Consider the following 24,082-nt stretch of genomic DNA (forward strand, 5'->3'; position numbering starts at 1 on the left):
TTGCTGAGTGCCTGGAGCTTTTCTGTTTGTAATATCAATTTAATATTTTATAGTGCTCTCGTGTTTGTAAAACACTGAGTGTTACCTGAACAAGCCACAGGGCAATCCCGGGAGATAGGGGAGTTTCACAGGAGAGGAAATGGAGCCTCTGCAGTTAAAGTTTATGCCTCAAATCAATGCAGTCAGAAAAGGGCAGAGCCTTTTGAGTTACTAGTATATTTTTTAACATCTCTGAGGAGGGAGATGGGTTGAGTTTTGCCTAAGCCCCTTTCTTATTTTCTGTGGGCAACTATAAGGCAGTTCAGATGTGTGTATGTTACATTGTCAATTCAGTAAGCATTGTTTGGGCACCTATTATGTCCTAAGATGTGCCAATGAGAAGATACCACATTTCTTAAACATGTACTGTGTGCTGGGCACTGTTCACTCAGGATTGACTCCGTTAATCTTAACGGTGACCCTGTGACATAGGGTCATTATGGTTCCCAGGGCGTAGTTGAGGCCCAGAGAGATTAAGTTGCTCTTTGGAGGTTATGCAGCTAGAGTGTGGGGTTGGGATCCAAACCTGGCAGTTGGACACTGGATACCAGGTGCTAAACTCTCCGTCTTACATCTTCCCTGGCCACCGTGTCCTTCTGTCAAGATGGATATGGTCTCCTGTGGCAGGCACACAGAATGTCAGAGCGGTATCCTAGTTGCTGCAGTAGCTGTATGGTGGTGTCTTGGAAGCAGGATGGATACATGGTTCAAGGAGCCTCACTGGCCACCACTGAGCTTTGGTTCCATAAACTACGGTGCTTGTAAAGCACATTGCATTCCCAAGACTTCTGTCTCCCTGAAAGGAGCTTCTTCTGATGCTTAGAATATTCTAGGGAAATTGCTCATGTTCTGACCTATAGAGAGAATTCTTTGGGTTGATAGTCCAGATTTCTGATGAATCAGAGGCCGTTCTTTGAGCCCCTAATAAGATCTGGCTCCTTGCTTTATGTAGGCATTTCACCTGCATTCTGCAGGGAATTGAGACTAGACATGTTTAAATGAAGTGTCCTCTTTAAAGGCGAAGTCTTTCCTCCCAATAGAATGTTGAGGTAATTGAGCCTTAGTGTCTTTAAAAAGTCCATGTCATTCAGCAATATTCATGGGATACCTACTACGTGCTAAACAGTGTTATGGGTCCAAGGGATATATAGCAGCAAACAAAAACAAAACCCCTGCTTTCAAAATGGAGCTCACATTTCAGTGGAGGCAGAGAGACAATAAATAAAATTAAGTGAATCCAGCACTAGATGGTGATGAGAGCAATGGAGAGAAATAAAGTAGGAAGGGGGGGCAACTGGGTGTGAGGTTGCAGTTTGCGACAGTATGCTTGGACAGGGACCTGCGTGTATGTTTATGGAGGTTTAATTAAAAACCTAGTCACCACCACCACTTCTGCTTAGGACCTATTATTTATCTTCATTGCCTTCATAAAATTCTTATGCACAAAGCTTCTCATAACGGGGGCTTGTCTACCTCTCCAGACTCATTTCATATCCCTTCCCCATAAACAATGCTTCAGCGTCACTGATCTGCCTACACTTCCTGGAAAACCACATCCTTTTGTGTTGGTGCCACCGTGTGTGCTATGTTCTCTGCTGGCAGCTCTTTGCCGCTTCATCTAGGAAGCTTGTTCCCATCTAAGCAATGGGAACTCACCCGCCCATGTGCTTCTGGACGCCACAGCACCGTTATTTTATTTCACACTCTGGGTTGTCAGTGTATTTATTTCACACAGTTGGGTTGTCAGTGTTTGGGTGTCCCTCTTCAGTGGTCTGTCATTTCTCCCATGGGGAAATTATTTTTCCCTTGTAAGTGCTTAATAGATACGGAAGGAAGGAAAGTCCATAGATAAGTAGGTAGGTAAGAAAGGAAGAGGAAAGACAGGAAGATAATCTAGAAGGCAGCTAGGAAGGGAGGGAGGGAGGCAGGGAGGGAGGGAGGGAGAAAGGTGGGGAGGAGAAGGAGAGGGGAGGGAGAAGGAAGAAATCAGAGTTCGTTCATTGACTGGGCATGACAAGATCAGCATCGTGTTTTAGAGACACTCATCGGGGCACTGCGGGGAGAGAGTTGCTAACTTATAGCACTCATCCTCCCTGCTTCAGCAGATCTTTGAAAGTTTTACTGTTGGGTAAGACTGAGTTTTCCATGGCCCTACGGACTTAACTCTGCTAATAGAAGAAGGGAAGACAGGCCCAAGGGAGGAGTATGCCTCCACAAACTTCTCCCACCCCCTGCCCCATTCCATGATGAATCATGGAAGTTTCAATTGAATATTCTAATCACAGCTTTGCTGTCCTTCAGACCCCAGCTGCTGACAGTTGAGTCACTCCTTTCATGCCCGCTGCCCTTCTCTCGTTATGGGAGCTCTTATGCATGAGTCTATCATTAGCAGACAAAGCATGATGGATTGGCTAGGGTTCCCTTCATCCTTAGAACCTGGGAAATGCTTCTTTTTTCAGACTCTCAGGGCCCATGTGGGACATCGTCATGAATGAAAGAAGAAAGTAATACAATATTGGATGTGCCTCTTTGCTGCCACTGTGTAGAAAGAGTATGATGCATTATGGGGAATGTAAGTATATGGCATGCGTCCCCCCGCCCCACCCTGCCCCCAACCCAACAGCAGCTGATGCAGAAAATCATTGATCACAGTCAGTGTCCCAAGTGAATCTGGTGGTTTTCATTGAAGATGTCCTATCCCTTTCAAAACCAGAAGAGTCAACAATTTCTAAAATTGAATCTCAAAGAGAAAAATCAACCTATGTTAAGTCTTTGGATTTTTGAAATGATCTAAGATGCAAAAGGATTAGAATTGATTGGTTTTTATCGTGGAAGTGGGTTCACAGCAATTCTCAAATCTGTGGTCTCTCTGGATATAAAGCTATGAATGTCAGCCAGACACTAGTTTATTTCATTTTTTAATTTGATTCTAGGGCCCTGAGTCTGTATTTAATGTTTCAGTGAGCAAAACAGTTATGTTTGGCTCCAATGAAAGATTGATAGAAGTGATTTTCAGATGTGGAATCAAAACAGAGTGGGAAAAAAATGTCACGTTTAAATAAAATGCAGTACTTGGAGGCATCATGTGGTCTCATAATAAATGAATTCATGGCACAAAGTTGACATATTTTGAAGGAGAATTTCTTTAGAAAATTTGAGGTGATTCATTTTTATGATTAACGGTGGTGAAAACAATTACTAGAGAATTTTTAAGTGAAAGGAAAAGAAGCTTTGAGGTGTTTATAGATAACATCCGATTGCCTTCATTTTTATACTTGGCCTCATGCAGGCTATGAAGTTGTATGTTTGTGAAGTTTGGCTGAAGGCCCTGGAGCTCCAGGGGTGCTCATTCATCCCTGGCCTCATCTGTTATTCGTAGTTTGGAAGGGGGAGGAGCAGGGAACTGTAGCAGCAGTGGTGAGAAGTCCACCAGCTCTGGATTCAGACAGTTCCAAGTAGGAATCATGCCATGTGACCTCGAGCAGATCATCTAACCTCCTGGTTTTCCCTTTTTGTCCCTTAAAATCAGGATAAAATGACATAGAAATAAATGCTGAGCATCTAATATAGAGCCTTGCACATACTCAATAATGGGTGAAAACAGCAATGAGAAGCATGCAGTATTTTCATTTTACCAACATCGATGGGCATTTACTCAGTAATTTATTTGAAGTTCTATACTAGTTCTACAAAGACTAGTCATAGTTCTCAAGTATCTCGTAATCCAGATAGGAGAGGCATGGACTTACAGGAATGGGAAACCAGAGGCAGAATAGGGCTGAACAAAGGGCATCTTCCCAACCTTGTAATCTAGTATAGTGCCTGGTTCTTGTGAGCCCTTAGAAATACTTGTTGAAGAAGTTGAGTGGAAAAGATAAGGAATGGGACGAAAGGTAAAAACAACACCACCACCACCAACAACAAAAACCCTATGTGTTCATTCTTCCTGTGTGGGGTTCTCCAGAGAAGCAGAACCAGTTAGGATATGTGTGTATATATAGAAAGAGATTTATTATAAGGAACTGGCTCATGTAATTATAGAGTCTAGCAAGTCCAAAATTTGCACTGTTGGCCAGCATGCTGGAGATCCAGGAAAGCCAATGGTGCAGATGAAGTCTGAAGGCCATCTGCTGGAGAATCCTCTCTTGCTTGGAGAATCTGGTCTTTTTGCTCTAACTAGGCCTTCGACTGATTGGGTGAGGCCCACCCACATTATGGAGGACAATCTGCTTCCTGAAAGTTCACCAATTTAAATGTTAATCTCATCCAGAAACACCCTCCAAGTTGACATATAAAATTAACCATAACACCCTGGAAGTAATTAATTTAAACATATGCATCAGAAAGGCTCTACATTACTAGAATGTCTGAGTCTAAATCTTACTCCTTTAGTTCCTATTTCTGTTATCTTTGGGCAAATTATTTGATTTCGTGCCTTGGTTGCTTTGCCTCTAAAATGGAGATAATAATAGTGGCTTATCTACAGAATGGTTATGAAATTTAAGTGAAATAATGCAAGGCATTATGTTGTTGAGTGCTCCATAAACCAGAGCTGCGGTTACTGGTAGTAGTAGAAACACACAAGCGTGGAAGTATAGGGTCATCCTAGTCAAGCCTAAACTCTTCATATAGTTTAAAAACCTATTTTAAGCAGAAATGTTTTTAGATTAACATTAACACATTTTCATGTTGCCATTTAAGTATTGTTTGTCATCCACTGTGCTTAAATCTTTTATGTGCATTTTCTGATTTAATCTTTATGAGAAGCAGGGTATTAGGTATAGTATTGTGCTTATGTCCAGATGACACACGGAGGCTTAGAGGGGTTAAATGATTTATTCCAGGGAGCCTGGGTGGCTCAGTTGGTTAAGCATCTGACTCTGGCTCTGGTCATGATCCCAAGGTCCTGGGATGGAGCCCCATGTCAGACTCCCTGCGCAGCTGGGAGTCTGCTTCTCCCTGTCCCTCTGCCTTTCCTCTTTCTTTCTTTCTTTCTTTCTTTCTTTCTTTCTTTCTTTCTTTCTTTTTCTTTCTTTCTTTCTTCTTCTTTCTTTCTTTCTTTCTTTCTTTCTTTCTTTCTTTCTTTTTCTTTCTTCTTTTTCTTTCTTTCTTTCTTTCTTTCTTTCTTTCTTTCTTTCTTTCTTTCCTTCTTTCTTTCTTTCTTTCTTTCTTTCTTTCTTTCTTTCTTTCTTCTTTTCTTCAAAGAAAGAAAGAAGCAAAAAAAAGAAAGCTTTAAAAATAAATAAACAAATGATTTACTCTGGGTCCTACAGAGAGGGGCTGAATGGGTCTCCTCCTGGTTCATTTTCCACCTTACTCCATCTGTGCTATCGGGTGGGACAGAGCCAACCAGGTCTAGGAGTGTTTCTTCTTTGCATTGGAAATGCAGTCATTTTGGGGAGTTCACATTTGATAGTCTCCATTTCATGCAAAGGGATTGCCGGTACTCACATTTTACAAGTGGTTTTGATTCTTTCTCTGCTTTACTTATTTCCTTTTGGACTGTAGTTAGGCACCCTTTGAAAATGACAGGTACAAAACTTGCCGTATCTTATGCACTTGGTAGCTGAGTCATTATTTCTGAGTAGGGAGAAATGACAAATAAACACATGTAGGTTTTTATACAAGCTCAGTGTCAGCAGACTGGGCTCTCTGCAGCTGAATGGCTCCATGAAAGTCAATGATGGCCTTAGCTGAGTTCTACTTGCTTTCACTCCCACCAGGGGGCCAGTAAAACTCAGGTTAGTCTCTGCTCTGGGAAAATCACATAAAAAGGTGTGTGTGTGTGTGTGTGTGTGTGTGTGTGTAATGTTTGTGCACACGTGCTTATGCATGACCCTTTAGCCTCTTTCCTGCCTAACTTGTTATCTTACAGCTAACTTGTTATCTTTATCCCTAGTTATCACATTATAGAATTGCTGAACAGGATTCCCAGCAGTTCCATAGTGGGTGGTGGTCTTTTATGCCTCTGGGCTCCTGAGTTCTTCTCTTGAATCTTCAATTCCCTCCTTTATCTACCTGGTGAACTCCTACTTACGCTTCAAAACCTGGTTTAGATATCAGCACCGTGAAGGATTTCCTGCCTTTCCTATGTGTCCCCAGATGAATTCCTTTCTCCTTGGTGGCTCCTCTTGGACTTGTTAATATCTCTGTTGGCTGTCCTAATGATACTGCAGTATACTTATTTCTGATCGTGGAGCCAGTACACTGTAGTGGTTAAGATAAAAGATTTTATAGTCTGAAAAATCTTAAGTTTGGGTCTCAGATCTGCTATTTACTAAGTTGTGAAACTTGAGCAAGTGACACATCTTTGTGAAGCACAGTTTTATCACCTGCAGACCGCAGATCATGGTGCATCTCTTCATAACATTGAGGAGGTAACCGAGAAGCAACTAGCTAGCATAGCACCCAGCCTCTGGTGAGGAAGCTGGTGTGGCTACCTCTGTACTCTGTCTTTTCTGCTTCATTAGGGTCTGCATCCTATGTATTTCTGTATCTCTGGCTCCTGGCACAGTGTGCTCAGTAAATCTCTAGTAAATGCTAGAGATTCAAGTGAGTTGAATCTATAGAATCATTTTACAAATCCATGGGTTGTGGTTTGCAGAGTTTACCAGAATCGTCCACTGAGGGGACTTTATTTTTGTCCTCATGTCGGTGCATGTGACTGCAGCAGCTCTTTGTCTTTGAAGGCACCTGATGCCAGATGTTTTGACTTGGTGTGGCGTCCCCTTGGAAATTGGGATTTACTTATCTTTCATTCCCAAGGTCAGTGTGCCTTTCTAGTGCCAGTCAGAGGTATAGGCATGCCTTTGATTGGCTCAGCCAGGTAGGAACTTCGAGTAGTTGCCTCTTTCCCTGAGAAGCATCCTAGAGCGGTGAGCTGAGTACAGAGAAAATTTCTTCCCTTCAAGTCTCAGGGCCAAGTGGTAGCTGTGTTGTGCTGTTCCTGTGCACGTTTCACTAATCATTTTAACACAGTCAAGTAAGCATTAGCACTTGGTTGGTTATTACACAGCTTTGAAACCGTAGGAGACGTTAGCTCTATCAGTGGATGATGATGGCAAGCAAGGAAGTAGTACAGAGTGATGAAATCAAACAGATCTGTGTTCAGATCCTGGCCGTGCCTCTTGGAAGCTGGTGGGACAGAGGGCCAGTCCTAAAGTTCTCCATGCCTCAGTGTCCCCATCAAAATACAAAGAACAAGGGTAAAAATAGTGTCTACCTTCTAAATATGATGGTTAAATGACTTAATAGATGTTGAGCTTATCACAAGGCTTAGTGCATGGTAAGTTCTCAATATAGGACAGCCGGTCGGGGAAGCGATACAGGATTGTGTCCCAGCATGGGCTTAGAGACAGAGAATTGGGTTCTTGGTGAGGTAGGTGGCCATTTAAGGAATTAGGTACCTTTATAAATATTCGGGTCAATTGCAATGGTGTAGAAACGAAGCATTCTATGCCTGTCATTTCTAGCCCGTGAATAACTGTGTCTGTCTCAGGATAAATACATAATAGTGAGATTCTACAGATGTAATTGTTAAGAAAGAGAGGCTTCAGTCAGTATTTTAATCATAAAAATGTATGTCTTTGTGATGACCCTTGGACAGAGTACAGATGTGTGGAATTCATTTGTGTTCATACCTCTATTTTTGCACCCCCTCAGGAGGAAAATCCTGCCCATCCTGTGAAAGTCGCTGATGCGGAGCCCCTGTGCAGACACTGAAATAATGCATGTTGCTTTTCCCTGGAAGGGGCCTAAGTGGTAGGACTATATGTTAATCATCAGTCCTGAAAGGTGTCATTTAGCAGCGGGGGAAATATGTTACTCTGTGCATTAATGGAAAAGAGATTATTTTCAAACATTTCAAAACCCCAAGGACCCTCTTCAAGGAACTTCCTTTTCTCTCTCTCTCTCTTTCCTACCCATTTAGAGAAAAGGTGCCACAGCTTTCCATGATTTAGAAATAGGGCTGCAAGTCTAGCAGAAGAAGCTTAATGTCAGAAAATTCAAGGCAGAACATGTGATGCTCAGTCAGTGTGGGTGTTGCTGTAACCTGGACCACAAAACCATGACACACACATGACACAAAAATGTTATACCCAAAATATGTTCTTTTTTTTTTTAAAAAAAAAAAAAGCAAGGTCAGAGAAAGATCACTACTGACGCCTGATGGTTTGAGATGGAAGACATCTCAGAGCATGAAAGAGGTGAAAACAAAGATAAGTGGAACAAAAATGGGCAGTTTTCTGGGCCAAGGGTCATAGATGAAGAAGACTTGAAGGGTGCGGGGTCTCTCGAATGGTGGGGAGGGTCAGGGTCACTTGTTTAGAACTTGAGGGGCTGAAGGTTTTCTGTTCTCAGAGGAGCAAGGAATGGGTCTGAATTTTATGTCGGCTTCCATGGCCTTTCTTATGGCTGGACTGACCTCTGCCTCCAGGGGTAAGGGGACACTGATGTCAAAGAACGAAGGGGCCAGGCCAAAGACAGCAGGTGTGGAAGAACCCAAACCACTGGTAACTACAGGAGGCGTTTCCAGAGGCCAAGCAACATGGCTCAGGCTTTGCATAATTGGTTCAAGTCAGACAGGGAGAGGAGAGAATTGGCTGCAGTCAGATTTGAGAAGTCGCTGTAGAGAAGGCGCACTTGGATAGGGGAGAAAGGCATTTGAGTTGGTTTCCTTGGGGGATAGATTGGTTTTCATTCCTGGCTCTGGTGGGGGGGTGGGCGGAGGGGGATGACGTGGGACAAGGTGTGTCCCCTCTGTGCATCAGCTGCTTCACCTGTACAATGAGGTGGTAAAGCCCAGGTTCCCTGTCCTTAAGAGCTTACGTGAGGCAGTAACTATAGGATGTGCACTCCTGGGCCCGACATATAAATAAATATGAGTTCCTGTTTCACAGCTGCCTTTTGGGTATTTTACACCTACTTCTTTCTCTTGGAAGCCAGAGATTAGGAGTCGCTTCCTACTTGTAGAGTCTCTGTCCATCTTCAAACCTAGACACAGCTACCCCAGTCTTCAGCTGTCCCTCTGTCTCCTTTGCAGCTGTTTTAGCCCTGGGACATTGTGGCGGACTTCTTAATTTATTGGTGGTCTGTTTCCTACAGTAGACAGTGAGCTCCTAGGGGGTGGGGGCAGGGAAATGTCTGTACCCATCTCTCAGCACAGGGGCAACCCTCGATAAATGTTGAACGTGTCCACTGGTGGCTCCTTCCGGCTCTTGTTGAGATGTCACTTGAGATGACTTTATATTTCCATGCTCCCCCTCAATACCCTTGATTGCTACACGTAGTGGGATGAAAGGACCAGATGCTCCATCCATGTAGGAGGGAATCTGGGAGGTTTTCAAGTTTAGTTCATTTCCGTGAGGTTAGAATAGAAACATTCTAATGGTATCTGAGGAAGGATGGAGCCCTGAAGCCCACCCACAGCCAGCAGCATGGTGACCCCCTCCTTTTACCCCGCACCCCTTACTTACCTGAGGCTTGTTCTTTTTTACAGTGACTTAGTCACTATAGGATTGGGAAAGCAGATCTGATACTTAAAAAAAAAAATACAGCCCTAAAACCAAGTTAGAATAGGTCTTTTAGGTTAGCTGTGCTATTTTTGTCTTTCATTAGTGCTGATAATTAGCAGAATTAAGAACGGGCACTTAAATTATGGTTTAGACAACAGAACATCTCTAGGAATGAAATTACCATTCAGCTTACATTTTCAGTGAGATCTTAAAATCACTGAAATAAAATGAGTCTGAAGAATGCTCTGATGCTGGGGGCTCTGAACTCCAGAGCCAAAGTGGATCGTTGAAATAATGATAAAAATTGTGGTGATCACCATTATCTCATTCATTTGTGCAGCAAATTAGAGTTTATAAGGCTGTTTCATATCACTAGGATCTTCGCAAATTAGAACAGGAAGGGAACATAGAAGTCAAGTGATGCAACCCCTTCATCTTATGCGTGAGGGTACTGGGATTTGTTGTTGCTTTATTTTTTTTTTAAGATTTTTTTTTTATTTATTTGAGAGAGAACGTGCACATACATGGGCAGAGGGGAGGGGTAGAGGGAGAAGCAGACTCCTAGCTAAACAGGGAGCCCACTGTGGGACTCGATCTCAGGACCCTGGGATCATGACCTGAACCAAAGGCAGACACTTAACCAACTGAGCCACCCTGACACCCACTGTGACTCAGTCAGTTAAGCATCTGACTCTTGATCTCAGCTCAGGTCTTGATCTCAGGATAATGAGTTCAAGACCTGCATGGGGTATAGAGCCTGCTTAAACAAACCAACAAAGAAACAAACCAAACCTCACTCCAAATGTCTAGAAAACTGCAACTATTATTACTTCAGGACAGCTTTGCTAGGATATTCTTATATTTCATTACACACACTTCTCCTGCATCAGTTTGAACCTGGCCATTTATGCTTTAAATCTAAATACTAAAAAATGGATCTTTAAAAAGCAACTGAGAATCTTTTTTTAATTGTGCTATAATTGTCATACCATACTGTATTAGTTTCAGGTGCACAGTGCCATGATTTGATACATGAATACATTGTGAAATGATCAGTCATTTCAGTTAACTTCTACCATCACACACAATTATAATTTTTTTCTTGTGATGAGTACTTTTAAGATCAGTACTCTTAGCAACTTGCAAATATACAATACAGTGTTTGTTCTTGTCTGTAGCTTCCGTGCTGTATCCCAAGGACTCTATCTTATAATAAGAAGTTTGTACCTTTTGCCCACTTTCCTCCATTTTGCTCACCCACCAGGACTATGTTGCAAGGCAGGCAAGGCAGATGTTATTATTCCCACAGTACCAAGTGAGGAAGTCAAGGATTAAAGATGAGAAACATTTGGACTGAGTTGATGCGGTGGAGTGGCCTTTGTCACCACCTGGCTGACTCTAGGTCCCCTCTTGCTTTGCATGGTACATCTTTGTTGACAGCTTGACCTGCTCAGGGGGGCTTTCTTGACCTTTAACCAACTAGTCCCTCAGCTTCCTGCCTGCCCCATCACTCTCTCTCCTCAACCTGTTTGATGCCATTACTCTTACATCTACCTAATGTTCTAGGTCTATTTTACTTGTGGGTTTTCTCCACGAGAATAAAAGCTTCATGGACCTCTGTTTTGTTCACAAGTAGAATCTGAGCACCTGAAACAGTGCCTGGCATAGCATAGGTACTCAATAAATATTTGTTAAATGATTGAATGAATATTGAAGGAGCTAGACGGCATATAGAGAAAGTCATGTAGAGACTAAAAAAAAAAAAAAAGCAAAACCCACTGTATTTTGGGAACTTAAAATATGGGTCAGAAAAATGGCCGATCTACTTCCTCTGCTGTAACTTCAACTTAAAGTCCTTCATCCATTGAACAAATACTTCAGAGGGCTTCCTGGATTCTGCACACTGTTCTAGGTGTCGGGGAACTGCTGTAACCAAACAGATTAGGAATTCTCATCAGAGGAGAGCTTCCATTTCTGAGACATGAGGTGACAATAAATATATTAAATAAATTAAATTCATAAATAAATTTGTAAATTTGCATCTGTATGTTACTATAATAATTAAAGTGTGAGTAGAAAAGCAAGGGGATGCTAAGAAGTGTGGTGGCTTCTTTTTAAGTGAGGTAGCCAGGAAGGTCTTTCTGAGAATTGGCGTCTCAATATTTGATGAATATTTAACCATTAGTTTGTTGAAAGGATGAATGTTTTAAAATACTAATTGTTTCTGCCTCAGAGTATCTGTGAGTAAAGTTACTTTACTTCTTCAAGGAAAATGTATAGAAGGCTTTCAAGTTCCTCCCTGTGAAAGCAGGTTGGAGCTAAAATATTACCTGGGTTTTGCCTCCATCCTCGCCCTCCTCCTCCCTCACTTCTCTGAAATCAGTAAGAGCAGCCACCCTGGAGTTGATTGTGGTCAAGCCATGATTTCAGCGTCACTCAGCCCAGTGAAGCCCTTTTGTGAGGCAGAGAGTGCAGCCTGGGCCCGCAGAGGCCGTGACTCACTGCTTGGGTTCTTTTTTTTTTTTAATTTTTTTAAAGATTTTATTTATTTATTAATGAGAAACACAGAGAGACAGACAGACAGAGACACAGGCAGAGGGAGGAGCAGGCTTCATGCAGGGAGCCCAGCTGGGACTCGATCCAGGGTCTCCAGGATCACGCCCTGGGCTGAAGGCGGCGCTAAACCACTGAGCCACCCGAGCTGCCCACCGTTTGGGTGCTTGAGCTGTGCTGTCACCTTCGGCCAGTCACCTCTCCCAGCCTCAGAGTTTTCATTTTGTAAACGTCGATAATAGCTTTACTGGCCATATTTTCTAAAGTGCCTGCCCATGTACAATAGTAGCTCAGCAAATGTTACTCTCTTTCCGCTTTTGTATCAGCTGTGCATTAAAATGGCCCTTGCTGCAGGGGAGTAGAGTACAATGCAAGCAGGAAAACTAAGAAATGAGGAGTCTTTTCCCGTGCAAATGCCCCCAGTGATTGTGGTGACCTGGTACAGGAAAACCGTCTCATCCCTTTTAATCAGATTTTCAACATTACGAAGGCTCCTGCTATTACAGTGTTGTTTTTTTGTTGGTTTTTTTTTTTTTTTTAGATTTTATTTATTTATTCATGAGAGACACAGAGAGAGGCAGAGACACAGGCAGAGGGAGAAGCAGGCTCCTCGCAGGGAGCCCAATGCAGGACCCGATCCTAGGACCCCAGCATCACACCCTGAGCCGAAGGCAGACACTCAACCACTGAGCCACCTAGGTGCCCCTACTACAGTTAGTTTTGCCTTAAAACTAAACTGCTGGTATTAAAATTATTTTGTTAATCTTTTTTTTTTCTCATTTAGTAGGTGAAAGATTATAGAATTTCTGAGTCAGGTGACCAGATGCTGGCTATCACTTAGACATAAGGCCTCATCGTCGAGATGCAGGAATAGCTCTGGAAAGGTAATGCTGCTGACCATGGACTTTGTGGTAGTGCCAGAGCCTGGAGAGGAGGCAGCAGCTTTTCTGTCATCTCTGCTGGCTCTTTTTTTACTCCTCTTCATTTACCAGTGGTGTGCTCTTTGCTACGTGGTGTGCCATATGCTAGGTGCTGTGCCTGGAGATCAGACGGTCTGTGTAGATGCACCTGGCCAGTTGGAAAGGTAGATCCAGCATGGGAACAGAGGTCCTCAGGTCCAGCTCAGAGCTACTTTCATTATATTCTGCCAAAGTGTCAGGCAAGACTGGTGACCCATTCAAAGTCCCAACTATATTATCACTAATATTAGTGATAATGAAAATAATCATCCTGAAGAAATGGGGCTCTAAGATAATACAGACATGCCAGGAACATCAAGGTAGATAAGACTGTGTAAATACCCTCAGGAGCGCTTGATAACAACAACAAATATCAACTGGCTTCTTGGCTGTGAAGCTCCGTGCAAGGGGTGTTTCATGTGCACTATAAAACCCTAGCAAAGCTCTATGATAACTGCAATGTTATACCTGTTTCACAGATGACAGAACAAAGGCTTTTGTGTCTTACCTAATTCACCCTAGGCCACATAGCCTATAGGTGGCATGGCTGGGAATTAAACCCTGGTCTGTGTGTCCGAGAGTCTGATCTGGGTGAAGCACAGGTGTTCCTGGGATGGTATTCCATCTTAATGGGATTGCAAACTGGGACAGATATATCCATGCACAGACCTGTCATGAACCAATTACACTTCTCTTCTTTGACTGGAAACTTCTCTGTCTCCCCTGGGTTCATCGGGGTGACCATAGGAGTCTTCTCATTTGAGAGAATGCTGGGGATGCCTAAACCCACACCACTTGAGCTAATTGTGTACAATTTAACATTCCCAAAGCGCTGACAGTCCTCATTCAAACCAAGTGTGAAAGTTTTTAAATTAGCTTTCACAGTTTGATTCACAAGCAGCAAATGCAAAACGGCACAGGATTAATTTTTCCAACCATCACCACGATGGCATAGCTGAAGGCTATCTCAGCTCATTTCCTTTAACAGAGAAGAGGCTGGGCAGAGGCAGTGTTCTTAGGAGAATGATGTTCTAGAAGAGATCTCAGTCCTCTGGTTACAAAAAGAATCAGATATGCAGATTACATAGCGGCTGCATGGAGCAGCGTGTGTGAAGAGCAAGAACTTTGGAATTGGATGGTCTTGGATTTGCATGGTGGTTCCGTTGATCTTGCGGTGTGCTGTTCTTGCACACTGGTTGTATGAATTACCTTTCTTTAGCCTCAGCTTGCCTCCTTATAAAATGGGCGTAATGTTTCCAAATGTCTGAAAAGCTTTTGGTGAGGATATACTCTGGGTCAATGGCTCGACATAGTGGCTGAAATCTCAGAGGGATCTCAGTCAATCAGAGCTATTATTATTAGTGTCATCCTTGAACTTTGTTTTCCTGCAAAAACAATGCACACTGATCAGGGCACCTGGGTGGCTCAGTGATTGAGTGTCTGCCTTTGGCTCAGGTCATGACCCCAGGGTCCTGAGATTGAGTCCCTGCAGGGAGCCTGCTTCTCCTGCTGCCTATGTCTCTGCCGTCTCTCTGTGTCTCTAATGAATAAATAAATAAAATCTTTAAAAAATACTGACTTAGGGAGGTTTTTTCCCCCTTGGGTGCCATTTATTGAGCTACTGTGTCCAGAGTGCGTGGCACTGGAGACAAGGAGATAACAAAACAGTCCTGCCATGAGGAATTCTGCACTTCAGTGCAGAAGCAGACACATGTAGTACAGCATGTAATTGCTGTGAGGGCACAGAGATGGAGCTTCTGGCCCACCTTGAAGGTAATGGTTATAGAAGACCTTGGGAGGAATCAGAGTCTCAAAATATATGTAGGGAACAGCCAGGGAAAAGGGTTGAAAGTGAGTTCCAGGCAGAGGAAATAGCCCACCACAAAAGCAAAGAGGTGAGAAAAAGCAACGTTTTACTTTGGGAACTCTAGATAGTTCCAGATGGTTGAAACAAACTATGAGCAACTTAACCTTGCCTCAGAGGCAAGTGGGCATAATAATAGCACCCACCTCACATCTGCAAATGGGCATAATAATAGCACCCACCTCACAGAGCTGTTACCAGGATGAAACGAGCAAGTCAAGGAAGACACTAGAATGATGCTAAGTACAAAGTCCGCAGAGAATATTCTCCACACCAAGTAGCATTGAATGGTGTTCCCCAGATGTCATTACCTGTGAGTTCTTGGGACCTTCACAACCCAGTGGGTCTTCTGTGCCATTGAAAGGGGTTCCTTACACACAGCATTTTCCCTAAACCTGTTCGACCCATTGGATGGGTGAACATTTCCTTTTTATTCCTGGTAATAATCCTTCTCAGGAGTTTTATACTCTAAGGTATGGGAAACTCTATAATTAGATACACCAGAGAAGATCTGTTTTTTGGTTCTAAAAGGAATTAACCTAGTTGAAGGTCTATCAGCTCCCCCTCCCCAAAAAAAGAAAATTAAGAAAATGATTTGTCGCTTTTTTGTTTAGGGATCCATTGTCTTACATATATAGGCCTTTGCTTGGCATTTGAATAAAAACTCACATTCAGAGGGATCAGAATCTGAAGGGTTACAAGGAGTTTCACTTTTACTTTAATTGGTGTCTGATATTCATGCCCAGCTAATAATTTTTTTGGTACAGGTGTCTGTGGATGTGGAGTGAACAGTTGAAATAGCTACAGGGATGAGTCCTATGGCTCATCGGCCTAGCACTAAAAGCAAGGTTTGCTGTCAGATGATCTCCCAGCTTCCTCTGAGTTCATGCATTAGTGCATGAACCAGACTGGCTCTGTCCATTGGAGCACAGGGAGGAACTGAGGTGGAAGGAAGGGCAGGCCGGGGATCTGGGCGCAGGGGTGCATCAGAGGTCAGTGTGGGAGGTAAGCGATCATGTTCACATCAGACTGCCCACATCAGAATCTCTGCTCTGCACTCAGCAGCTGGGTACCCTGGGGCAGGTTGCTGACGTTGCCCTTTGCTAAAATGTGGGTGAAGGGCAGTGGCCCCCTCAGCGAGCTGCTGGGCCTTACAGATATGAAGCTCCTAGAACAGCACCTATGCAGAGGAAGGGCCAAGTGGTGGCAGCTCTGGCTCTGGCAATTCCTGGGCCACTTGGGCAGCTTCTCCCAGTCTCTCTTCCCTGAGATCTTCATGCCCAACAATGGTGCTGGCTGAGGAGATGAAAAGAAGTAAAGTGAATGGGTGCTCGGGACCTGACTGGGGCCGGAGGGACCTTCTTAGGTAGAGATCCAGTGCTGCTTTCCTCGCTAAGAAGCCTTCCCCATCCCCTGCCCCAGCTCTTGCTTCTTCAGTGCACCCACGTAAGGTGGTCATGAGCAATACTCGATGCAGTGCACGCCCTCAGCACCCGGATGCTCAGTAGAGGTTAACTGTTGTTGCATTGAGCCTATCTGGCCAGAGGTAGCCTGCACACTGCAGGCTCTGAGGGGATTGAAGCCATGTAGGTTGGGTCTCCGTGTAGCTCAGCAGACGGTTACAGTGGCTGTGTTTCTGTGGTGGCTGCAGGGATCAATACAGACCGCTGCCCAGTCAATTCAAGTACAGTGTAGCTGATGGACAGACTTTACGGGCCATGACCCGCAGATGCAGAGCTTTTCCCAAGCCCTGGCAGCAGGATGGATTTTCACTGTTTGCTCATTAGATCCAGAGTGCTTATTTTCCAACACAGAACACATGCAAATTGACAACAGGCACATGCTTTTAAATGTAATCAAGAAGAATGAGCTTGTGTACCAGCATTAATTTGCCTTAGTCCAGTGTCAGGATTTCCAGAGTTTTATGATACATGCTTTTGTCTGGGGTATCTTCTTTCTGCAGAAGGGCTCGGGCTTATAAAGTGGTGTCTTACCTCTTCTTCCCTATTTTCAAATGAATCAAACTGGGGTAAGTTTGCAGTAATGCCCACTATGCAAATTCCTTTCCACTTGGGGTAACTTGAAGGATACAGGAATGTTGTGTGTGCTCTATGGCATCTTTCAAACATGCCTAAGTGACTGGCATTGAAATATCCATCTGAGGACAAATCCAGGGAATGAATCCAGAGCATCCTAGACTCTGCTCAGTCTCTGCTATCCCCACAAAGCCCCAGAGCATGCCCCCCCTGGTGTTCGCTTGAAAATTAATTAAGTGCTAGTTCAGAGTAACATATCTATTGCTTAAACATTAACACCTTTTGTTGACACTTGACTTTTTGGCACTCAGTGTCACTTCGTCATAACTAGATTGTAAAGACTGTGATAAGGGATCTGTCTTAATTTTTAAATTCAGCACATATTTCTAATCATGGTTTTGAAAACTCATATAACATCTAATATAGCAGTGTGCACCTAGTTATGTTCAGCAAATAGTGGTTGGAGTTTGATTAAAAGGTGACCCTTTAAAAATGAGACTATTAATACCTTAAATATACCAGCTCAATTAATGTGTCAGCCTGAAATCATTGGTCTGTAATCACTTCTTATTCTCACTTTACTTTCTTAAGTATACCCTTTAAAATAGCAATTTAGTAATAAGAATATAACAAAGCCTTTTTAAAGCCTTTGAAAGTGGTTTATTAAAGAAAGAAGTCATATTTTTTCTTAACTCAGTAGGAAGATGGGCAGAAGCATTATGGAGATGGACATGCCATGAGTAGGGATGGTGTATCAGGCTTCTCTCATTTGACCTTCCTCAGCAGTAAACTATTCATTGTCCCTATGTGACAGTTGGGGAAACTGAGGCTTATAAAAAGGTAGTAAGTGGGATACCTGGGTGACTCAGTTGGTTAAGCGTCCAACACTTGATTTTGGCTCAGGTCATGATCATGGGGTGGTGAGGTGGAGACCCACTTCGGACTCCACACTGAAAGTGGAGCCTGCTTAAGAGTCTCTGTCCCTTTCCCTCTGCCCTTCCCCCCACTGCTTGTGCATGCACGTGTCTGCACTCTCTCTCTCTCTCTCTAATAAAAAATGGTAGTAATCACCAAGATAATATAGCTTCTAAATATTTAGAGTTTGTTAACTACTTATAAGCATATATCTCATTTATACCTTTCAGTAAACTTATGTGGGCATTCTTAGTGGCTTTACAGTTGAGATCATAAAGGCAAGATGATTTGTGCGAGGCCTCTGTACCTGTCAGAGGCAGGACCATGACTCGTACACTGGACTGTGGGTCTCAAAGACCGCAGATGAACAATATCCATATCTTATGATCATTCACTGAATGACAATTATGTGAATATTTATAGGCTTAAAGGGAATTCCAGTTTCCTATAGAATGCTTAAGTACATATAAATACTGTCATATATATATGTTCAACCTGGTCCATTTGGTTTATAAGGTTATATCAGATGTCAAACTTCTAATTTGAAATTTTTAAAAAAGATTTTATTTGTTTATTCATGAGAGACAGAGAGAGAGAGAGAGAGAGAGAGAGAGAGAGAGGACAGAGCCAAAGGCGGATGCTCAACTGCTGTGCCACCAGATGCCCCTGAAAATAAATTTTATTTTTAAATATTTTATTTATCTGAGAGAGAGAGAGAGAGAGCATGCGCTCAAGTGTGGGCATGTGAGTGGGGGGAAGGGGCAGAGGGGAAGAGAGAGGCAGAAAATCTCAAGCAGACTCCATGCTGAGCACAGGACTTAACTAGGGGCTCAATCTGATGACCCTGAGATCATAATCTGAGCCAAAATCAAGAGTCATTTAACTGAGCCACCCAGGTGCCCCTAATTTTTTTATTTTTATTTATTTTTTTGCCCCTAATTTTTTAAAAGAAATTAAAAGGGACACCTGGGTGGCTCAGTGGTTGTGTGTCTGCCTTTGGCTCAGGTTGTGATCCCAGGGTCCTGGGATTAAATTCCGCACTGGGCTCCTCACAGGGAGCCTGCTTCTCCCTCGGCCTATGTCTCTGCCTCTGTGTGTGTGTGTGTGTGTGTGTGTGTGTGTGTGTGTGTCTCATGAATAAATAAATAAAATTAAAAAAAAATAACCGAGTCTTTTATCCAGATGTTTAGATTCAGGCTATCAGAGACATACTGAGAATGCCTAGTGCAGGGATACAGAGTTTAGGGTTTTCAGGTAAAACTCTATTTCTCTGGATTGGGACATAAGGAATATACTTGGGGAAGGGGGATGGAGAGGAGAAAAAACATGAACAGAAAGACCTTGAAGTCCTGGAAGTTCCTGGGGAAAGGGAACATGGGTGCTCCTGGTCTGCTGAGGATACTTGTGGAAGCCTGAGCAGTATGAGGAAGCACTTTGGTCTTTTTCCACTCGCTCACTCACTCACATACTCATTAGCACCTGCTCATGCCATAGGCACTGTTCTGGGTACTGAAGATCCAGCACAAAATCAAACAGTCTCTGCCATAGTGAGGTGTGCAATGTAGTTGGGAGATTTGCACAATAAACAAAATTAATGTGCAAGTTACATGGTATATTAGAAAGTTTTATGGAGGGAAGAATAGCAGGGGAGATGTATTGGGAGCATGGAGGTAGGGTTTGTAATCTTAAATAGGGAAATCAGAAAGTGGCATTTGAGCAAATACTCTGAGGAAGTTGTGGGTGCCTGCTTTTACGATATCTGAGAGGGAGCAGCAGGTGCAAAGGCAGGAGCGTGCCCTGTGTATTTGAAGCATGGCAAGGCAGCCAGTGTGCCTGGAATAGGGCAAGGGAGTGAGAAAAGGTGGTCAGAGAAATTAAGGGAGTTGGGCAGGAAGTTCATAGAGAGCTTTATAATATCATAAGAGAAAAAAATAATCATATCATAAGAGAATCCGATGCTTTTTTGAAAAGAAATTATAGAGGTATCTGAACAGAAATGGAGAAGGTATTCAGGAGGCATTGCAATAATGAGCGAGAAAGACAATGGTGGTTTGCAGCAGTGTTAGCTGTGCAACTGGCGAGAAGTTTGGATTCTAGATAGAGTCATTCAAGTGCTTTTTGAGTCTATGCTTATGTACCAGGCACTGAGACACAGGACACTGAATAGTTGGAGAATCTGCTTCCTTTAGGAGTGGGGAACATGCACTCTGAGTGACTGGTACCCAGCAGGAGAGGCAGTGCTGTGTTTAAGAAGGAGACAGGATTTCAGGGCTCTAGTCCCACCCTGCCACATGCTGGGAGGGGCACCTTGAGAGATAATGATTTAACTTCTGAGTCTATTTTTTTAACTGTTAAATGGGAGGGTGATAGCTACTTACTCGTGTACTTACTATGCGTATAAATAACAAATATGAGTTGCTTAGGGAAATTCTCTTAATAAATCGAGTATACACAGAGAGGTAACATCTAGAGACTTGATGTTATGATTAAGAGCCCAGACTCAGAAGCCAGACCCCCTCCCACCCTTGTGACTATGTAATCATGGGCAAATTACTTAACCCCTCCATGCCTTTTTTGTAAAATGGAAAAGGCGAGCCTACTTATTAAGACTGGTATATGGATTAACCGGGTTAATATGTAAGCATGTAGAACAATGCCTGACATGTCGTTATTAAAACGAGTCCCTAGCGATGTTGTGAGTTCCAAGGAAGTTGTTGAGACTGTCCTTAGATCATTAGCATATTTGAGCATCATTCTACTTATTTCCAGGGCATTTTTTAATTTCAACATCCTGTGAAGCCACATCTTGCCTAGATGGCCAGTTTCAGTGAAACCCCATCCATGTGTTTGGTTCCCTATTTACTCATCCCATACAATCAGGGTACCTCCTTAATTTCTTCTTGGATTAGTCATGTTTACCAACAGCTCCAAAAACACATTCCAGCCTTCAGAAAGCAGATGACAATAGCTATAACAAGGTATTAGAGGTTGTATCAACTTGTCTTACTTGAAGTTAATGTGAAAAATGTGGAGGAAAAATAACAAGGGGAAATTTCGAAAATTGGGCAATGATGTTTAACCAAAATGACATGTGCATCTCTGAATGTAAATGCACAACTGCGTTAATGCCTCGCCGGCTGCCTTCCATCCTGAGGTTTTATCACATCATAATGCAGTGATGAGGTATTTCTTTGCTTTTTTAGTTTTTCCACTTGCAGATGCCAACAATGATTATTTGTAATTTCAGAAATAAAGATGCTCCAAAGCAACATCTGTGATTCCATATTTTTCCGTGGAATTCAAAATGCACATCTTATTCCTATCTGTAACTGGGGAGTATTTGCAGTCAAACATAATTCCTGTATACTTGATTTAGCTCTGGGCCAGATTGACTAAAAGGTTTTAAAATGGTGCCTGTGCTCTCAGTACCTACACTGTGTGGATTCTCGACCTTTTAATCCCCATTTTCTTTAATACAAATAAAAGAGAGTTTATCAGTTGATTCAGATGAGTGGGAGTGTGCCATGTAAATTTCAAGGAATTATGTACTAAATTACAGTACCCATTTGGGGGCTTAAATATCATTCTCCGCTACACAAAACTGGCATGGATTTTATTTTAAATGAAATGGCACACAGTGGCAGGCAATTATTTTTGTTATTGTGTTTCCTACCCTGGCCTCCAGAACCTAAGGACAAAGGAAGGGGATGTTCATTTATAAGTTGACCTCCTGAATTGTTCTTGAAGTGCAATTTAATCCTCATATCAAGCAAAGTCTAATGCTGTATTTGCCAGTAAAATAGTCATTTGCATTTTTTATTGACAATACAAATTGTGTTTAATCAGGCAGTCGGCGTGTTAGCATTTCCAAATGATTGAAGACCCAGTTTTGTTCAAACTACATCCCATTTTGGGTCAAATGTATTTTGTTCTTTTTAATTATCAGAGCACATAAAGTTGATTTTGAACAGTATGCTTTTTTTTTTTTAAATTGTCCATGCCCCACATAGCTATATCTGATTGTCTCCAGAAGAAAGCTAGGAATCCCTGAGTTCTTAAGTTTACACATTTTACAGATGTCAGCCCAACTTGGAAGAATTGTCAGAAAAGGTTTCTACTGAGTAACATATTTGATTGTTGAAAAGACTGTGGAGAAATAGACATGTTCCTGGACCACAGATCATGAGGCTGTTTGTTATCAGAAAGAGACCATGAGTTTTTCAGCTTTGTGACATCTCCCCTCCCAGAGCCTCCGTTGAACAGGAGGGACAGTGATCTCCCTTCACCTTCTTGAGGATTTTTACAAGGTTTTATCCGTTGAGAGGTGCCATAGCTAAGCTGAGTGAGAAGCCCAGCTCCACTTATCCTAGCCAGGAGGCCTCAGGGAGGTTCACCCATCCCTGCCTCACCTTCCTCATCTGTAGAGTGGGGACAGTCCTAGCATTTACTTCATGGGCTCGTTGTGAGTACGAGTTAATATATAGAAAGCTTAAAATAATGCCTGGCCTGTGGGAAGTGCTGTTTATGTTTCTTATTATATTATCATCCTCATTCTTAGTATTAATAGCATTTCTGCACAGGTTTATTGTGGATGAAATCAATTCATACTTGTAAAGTACTTACAAGAAACCCTACCACACAGTAAGTTTTATAAGTGTTTGCCATTATTTTTATTATTAGTTATCTACCATTTATTAAGTGCTCATGGTAAGAAAGGCATTAAGTTTAGGGATCCTTATAGGGATCTGCGAAGGACAAGGAGTTTTGACTTCTCCTTGTGGATGAGAACAAAGGCCGAGTGGCTGAGCCCCTCCCTCGGGGGGCATGTTGAGTGAGTCATGGGTAGGACTTGAAAGCAGAGCGGGCTGACTGCATGCAGATGCCCCCATCGTATCTGTGCCTCCTTAGTCTGAGCTTGGAGTCCACTCCAGATAGGTGTCTTCTGAGCAGCATTCCAGGCTCTTCCTCATACAGGACCACGCAGCTGAGTCTTACCTCCAAATTCACCATGGGGACCTTGGCCAGGCTTCGCGACCGCACTCACACCCACCAGGATACCGTCCTCTTGGCCTTGTTTCTCTTACTTCTAGGGAACAGGGATCCCAGGTCCGGGGACCTGTTTCCATTTCCTTTTCTCTGCAAAGACTTGCTCCAGCTACATCATTCTTCTCTGCCTCCTCCAGTCCCATCTCTGTCCTGTTGTTCCCAATACGACACATGGCACTGGGATACAGTGTCAGGTCCGCGATGCTCACACTGTGGATTCTTGTTTGTTTTGGAGGAGACATTCAGTGATAACTGAAAATACCAAATTTGTTTACATGGGTCCACATAGACACAGATTATGATCATAACAAACATTTTTTGAGAGTTTGCTCTGTGCCAGAACTGTCCTGAGCAGTTAATTCATATTAATTTATCTAATCCCCACAACAACACGAGGCAGTAGGTACTAATGCTGTCCGCAATCTTCAGATAAGTCACTGGACCATAGTCTGTAGGGAGCTGGGGCAGCTTGAGAGAGGGCCACATTGGCTGATCTCTGTATTGTCCTCCTTTCTTCCTGTCTGTGTCAGTTACAGGGGGCAAAGCACAAATGTGGGACACATACTGTGCCCCAGAGGATGATACAAGAGAGAAAGGAATAAGAAGAGGAAGAAAGCAGGGCTTCTGGGGCATGGATGTGCCAGATCTGGGGCTACATCCTTGACACTTGTTATCACAGGTGACACTGACAACCCCCCTGTCAGGTAAGTATCATCCTTTTCATGGTAGAGGTGAGGGTGCCGAGAATCTGAGCCTTTCAGTGATTTGCTTTGCTCTATGCACTTAAACGGTGAAGCTGGGATCTGAGCCCAGGTCTGTCCAGCTGTGAAGCTCAGACTTCTGCTTGGGTTTCAAATCTTCCCTCTCTCCCCCAGTCTAGTTTTGGGACTGTGGTGCCTGACCTAAAGAGGCTTACCTTCTAGACGGAATCGGTCAATAAACAAATACCAGATACCAGATAAACATAGAAGCAGATCATTACAGATGTGAGGAAGATCAATAGGGTGAGTGAGAGAGCCCCTGATCTAGGCAGCAGGCCCTTTATTACGGGGATCCCAAGAGAGGGCATCTCTGAGGTCCAGGGGAGTTGAAGGAGACAGCCGTGCAAAGAGCAAGGCAGAGAGGCCCAGGCAGATGCAGCAGCCCTTCAGCACA

At 43.1% G+C, this 24,082-nt stretch overlaps 1 protein-coding gene across 21 annotated transcripts in view; it reads left to right on the top strand.

Annotated features, from left to right (window-relative positions):
* DAB1 (DAB adaptor protein 1) overlaps positions 1-24,082 on the top strand; it is a 1,107,850-nt gene that overhangs the window by 761,287 nt on the left and 322,481 nt on the right. For 7 of the 21 annotated variants that reach the window (XM_072730804.1, XM_072730811.1, XM_072730807.1 and 4 more), the window contains one exon: positions 2,499-2,611. The exons of the other annotated variants lie outside the window; for them this stretch is intronic. The gene's annotated coding sequence lies outside the window, so the exon portion shown is untranslated. The remainder of the gene's footprint in view (positions 1-2,498; positions 2,612-24,082) is intronic. 21 annotated transcript variants of the gene reach the window in all.

Source organism: Vulpes vulpes, chromosome 12, assembly GCF_048418805.1.
Source record: "Vulpes vulpes isolate BD-2025 chromosome 12, VulVul3, whole genome shotgun sequence".
Lineage (NCBI taxonomy): Eukaryota > Metazoa > Chordata > Mammalia > Carnivora > Canidae > Vulpes > Vulpes vulpes.